This window comes from Urocampus carinirostris, unplaced genomic scaffold, assembly GCF_059441175.1.
Source record: "Urocampus carinirostris isolate Australia breed hairy pipefish unplaced genomic scaffold, RoL_Ucar_1.0 HiC_scaffold_23, whole genome shotgun sequence".
Classification (NCBI taxonomy): domain Eukaryota; kingdom Metazoa; phylum Chordata; class Actinopteri; order Syngnathiformes; family Syngnathidae; genus Urocampus; species Urocampus carinirostris.
This window is the reverse complement of record NW_028283130.1, coordinates 461,859-467,489: the sequence shown is the minus strand read 5'-3', so window position 1 is coordinate 467,489 and position 5,631 is coordinate 461,859.

Sequence of the window (5,631 nt, the reverse complement as noted above, 5' to 3'; positions counted from 1 at the left end):
GCTCATGTCTGTGCTATTGCCCCAACAAGTAGCACTTACTATTGCATAATTATAAGTCAGTGCTCATGTTGGGTGAATAAACAGACTGGTTTGCACAATGTTGCTCCAGCTAACTCGTTGTTTAGCATCAAGTTATGGGTGTCTTTAAAGGCATTGATACCTTACCCCGCCCTCCATCCATACAAATGTCTAGGAGTATTCAGCAGTCCCTCAAAAATAAAGAGGCCATCACCAATAACATGTGAGAATGTTATCAATATGAGAAACCCGCCAGTCGGATCATGCACAGCTGAGACAACCCTAAAAATGAAGCACTTGTGAGAAAACAAAACATCAGTGCAACTTTTGAGGACATCACAGTTTGCCAAAAACATTATCCAAAATATGCAGCTGCATCTAGCGAGTAGTTATTCCTTAAAAGAGAGCTTAGCCGAGTTTTCATGAATGGGGGAAGGAACTCGTGCGTAGACATGACCTAAACCAAAGCATTTACCACAGCAATAGTTTAAGTCTGCTTCCAGTCGGGTTGTGGTAATCAAAAATGAGATCAATTCTTACACATAGGAAATCCCTGCAGTGTGTGGAAAGCTTGTGAGATGAACACCTTCACTTGTGGTCTATTGAAACCTGTCACAGAAGACATTTTCATTTCTGACCAGTCCTTGTACAAAGACAACAAAACTACCCCAGCATGAATTCATGGATGTCTTTAAAGTCATTGCAACCTTACCCCGCCCTCCATGTATACAAATGTCCAGGAGTAATCTGAAGTCCCTCAAAAATAAAGAGGCATCAAAAATAACATGTGAGATTATTATCAATCTGAGAAACGTGCCCCGCCCTCCATGCATACAAATGTCCAGGAGTATTATGCAGCCCCTCAAACATTGAGTGGCCATCCACACGATTCTTTCTGATTGTTGTCAATCAGAGAAACCCACCCATTGGATCATTTGCAGCTGGGACAAACCCAAATGGCAGCACTTATGAGAATACAAAACATCAATAATAATAATAATAATAATAATTTCCTTGTATTGTCATTCTGTGTAACAATGTACACAGAACGAAATGTCGATTGCACCTGACCCGTTGTAGCGAGCCGATGCAGCCGCAGCCAACAGAGGGCGCCGCCGACCACTTTTTAAGTCTTAGGAATGACTCGGCCGGGGCGCGAACCACCGACCTCCCATGCAACTTGCATCTAGCGAGTAGTTCTTCCTTAAAAGACAGCTTAGCCGAGTTTTCATGAATGGGGGAAGGAACTCGTGCATAGACATGACCTGAAACAAAGCACTTACCAAAGCAATAGTTTAAGTCAATGCTTCCAGTCGGGTTGTGGTATTTAAAAATGAGATCAGCTCTTACACATTGGAAATCCCTGCAGTGTGTGGAAAGCTTGTGAGATGAACACCTTCACTTGTGGTCAATTGAAACCTGTCACAGAAGAAGACATTTTCATTTCTGACCAGTCCTTGTACAAAGTCAACAAAACTACACCAACAAGAAGCACTTATTATTCTCAAAATACAAACGAGTGCTTTTGTCAGAGCAATTTTGGTGAAAAATGAACAAATGGTATTGAAATAAAACAAAACCAAACAAAAAAAGACACATTTAAGGCGTTCCCATGCTAAAAAAACCTCCACAAGAGCTGTTTGATGTTGTTCAGCTCATTGCTCAAGCCTGTGCTATTGCCCCAACAAATAGCACTTACTATTTCATAATTGCAAGTCAGTGCTCATATTGGGTGAATAAACAGACTGGTTTGCACAATGTTCCTCCAGCTAACTCGTTGTTTAGCATGAAGTGATGGGTGTATTTAAAGGCATTGATACCTTACCCCGCCCTCCATGCATACAAATGTCTAGGAGTATTCAGAAGTCCCTCGAAAATAAAGAGGCCATCAACAATAACATGTGATAATGTTATCAATTTGAGAAACCCGCCAGTCTGATCATACACAGCTGAGACAACCACATAAGGAAGCACTTATGAGAATAAAAAACATCAGTGCAACCTTTGAGGACATCACAGTTTGCTAAAAACATTATCCAAGTTATGCAGTTGCATTTAGAGAATAGTGCAGTTTGATGTTGTTCAGTTCATAGCTCAAGCCTGTGCTATTACCCCAACAAGCAGCACTTACAATTGCATGTATTAAAGTCAGTGCACTTGTAGGGTGAGTAAACAGACTGGTCGACACAATGACCCTCCAGCTTACTTGTTGTGTAGCATGAATTGATGGGTGTTTTTAAAGTCATTGCAACCTTACCCCGCCCCCCATGTATACAAATGTCCAAGAGTAATCTGAAGTCCCTCAAAAATAAAGAGGCCATCAACAATAAAATGTGAGATTATTATCAATCTGAGAAAGGTACCCCGCCCTCCATGCATACAAATGTCCAGGAGTATTATGCACTCAAACCTTGAGTGGCCATCCACACGATTCTTTCTGATTGTTGTCAATCAGTGAAACCCACCCATTGGATCATTTGCAGCTGAGACAAACCCAAAAGGAAGCATTTATGAGAATACAAAACATCAATGCAACTTGCATTTAGCGAGTAGTTCTTCCTTAAAAGACAGCTTAGCCGAGTTTTCATAAATGGGGGAAGGAACTCGTGCGTAGACATGACCTAAACCAGAGCACTTACCTCAGCAATAGTTTAAGTCAGTGCTTCCAGTCGGGTTGTGGTAATCAAAAATGAGATCAGCTCTTACACATAGGAAATCCCTGCAGTGTGTGAAAAGCTTGTGAGAAGAACACCTTCACTTGTGGTCAATTGAAACCTGTCACAGAAGAATACATTTTCATTTCCAACCAGTCCTTGTACAAAGACAACAAAACCACCCCAACAAAAAGCACTTACTATTCTCAAAATACAACCGAGTGCTTTTGTCAGAGCTATTTTGGTGACAAATGCACCAATGGTATTGAAATAAAACAAAACAAAAAGGACACATTTAAGGCATTTCCATGCTAAATGACCTTTACAAGTGCTGTTTGATGCTGTTCAGCTCATAGCTCATGTCTGTGCTATTGCCCAAACAAGTAGCACATACTATTGCATAATTACAAGTCAGTGCTCATGTTGGGTGAATAAACAGACTGGTTTGTACAATGTTCCTCCAGCTCTCGTTGTTTAGCATGAAGATGATGGGTGTCGTTAAAGGATTTTGATACCTTACCCCGCCCTCCATCCATACAAATGTCTAGGAGTATTCAGCAGTCCCTCAAAAATAAAGAGGCCATCAACAATAACATGTGAGAATGTTATCAATATGAGAAACCCGCCAGTCGGATCATGCACAGCTGAGACAACCCTAAAAATGAAGCACTTGTGAGAAAACAAAACATCAGTGCAACTTTTGAGGACGTCACAACTTGCAAAAAACATCCAAAATATGTGGCTGCATTTATTGAGTAGTTCTTCCTTAAAAGACAGTTAAGCCGAGCTTACATGAATGGGGCACTCGTGTGTCAACATGACCCAATCAAAAGCACTTACCGCAGCAATAGTTTAGGTCGGTGCTTCCAGTCAGGTTGTGGTAATTAAAAAAGAGAACAGCTGTTATACATAGGAAATCCCCACATTGTGAGGAAACCTTGTGAGATGAACACGTTCACTTGTGGACAATTGAAGCCTGTCACAGAGCAAGACACTTTCATTACTGAGCAGTCCTTGTACAAAGACAACAAAACAACCCCGACAAAAAACACTTACTATTCTCAAAATACAACCGAGTGCTTTTGTCAGAGCATTTTTGGTGACAAATGAACCAATGGTATTGAAATAAAACAAAACAAAAAGGACACATTCAAGGCATTTCCATGCTAAATGACCTCTAAAAGTGCTGTTTGATGCTGTGCAGCTCATAGCTCATGTCTGTGCTATTGCCCCAACAAGTAGTACTTACTATTGCATAATTACAAGTCAGTGCTCATTTTGGGTGAATAAACAGACTGGTTTGCACAATGTTGCTCCAGCTAACTCGTTGTTTAGCATGAAGTTATGGGTGTCTTTAAAGGCATTGATACCTTACCCCGCCCTCCATGCATACAAATGTCTAGGAATATTCAGCAGTCCCTCGAAAATAAAGAGGCCATCAACAATAACATGTGAGAATGTTATCAATTTGAGAAACCCGCCAGTCGGATCATGCACAGCTGAGACAACCCTAAAAAGAAGTGATTGAAGGAAAAAAAAACACCAGTGCAACTTTTGAGGACATCACATTTTGCAAAATACATCCAAAATATGCGGCTGCATCTATCGAGTAGTTCTTCCTTAAAAGACAGTTAAGCCGAGCTTTCATGAATGGGGAACTCGTGCGTCAACATGACCCAATCAAAAGCACTTACCGCAGCAATAGTTTAGGTCAGTGCTTCCAACCAGGTTGTGGTAATCAAAAATGAGAACAGCTGTTATACATAGGAAATCCCTACATTGTGAGGGAACTTGGTGAGATGAGCACGTTCACTTGTGGACAATTGAAGCCTGTCACAGAACAAGACATTTTCATTACTGACCAGTCCTTGTACAAAAACAACAAAACTTCCCCAACGAGAAGCACTTATTATTCTCAAAACACAAATGAGTGCTTTTCTCAGAGCGATTTTGGTGACAAATGAACCAATGGTAATGAAATAAAACAAAACCAAACAAAAAGACACATTTAAGGCGTTCCCATGCTAAATGACCTATTCAAGAGCTGTTTGATGTTGTTGAGCTCATAGCTCATGCCTGTGCTATTGCCCCAACAAGTAGCACTTACAATTGCATGAATTAAAGTCGGTGTAATTGTTGGGTGAATAAACAGACTGGTCTGCACAAGGTTCCTACAGCTAACTCGTTTTGTAGCATGAAATGATGGGTGTCTTTAAAGGCATTGAAACCAACCCCGCCCTCCATGTGTACAAATGTCCAGATGTAATCTGAAGTCCCTCAACAATAAAGGGGCCATTAAATATAACATGAGAGATTGCTATCAATCAGAAAAACCCGTCAGTCGGATCATGCACAGCTGAGACAACCACAAAAGGAAACACTTAAGAGAATAAAAAACATCAGTGCAACCTTTGAGGACATCACAGTTTGCTAAAAACATTATCCAAGTTATGCAGTTGCATTTAGAGAATAGTGCAGTTTGATGTTGTTCAGTTCATAGCTCAAGCCTGTGCGATTACCCCAACAAGTAGCACTTACAATTGCCTGTATTAAAGTCAGTGCCCTTGTAGGGTGAGTAAACAGACTGGTCAACACAATGACCCTCCAGCTAACTTATTGTGTAGCATGAATTGATGGGTGTCTTTAAAGTCATTGCAACCTTACCCCGCCCTCCATGTATACAAATGTCCAGGAGTAATCTGAAGTCCCTTAAAAATAAAGAGGCCATCAACAATAAAATGTGAGATTATTATCAATCTGAGAAACGTGCCCCGCCCTCCATGTATACAAATGTCCAGGAGTAATCTGAAGTCCCTCAACAATAGAGAGGCCATTAAAGATATCATGTGAGAATGTTATCAATTTGAGAAACCCGCCAGTCGGATCATGCACAGCTGAGACAACCCTAAAAAAGAAGTACTTATGAGAATAAAAAACATCAGTGCAACCTTTAAGGACA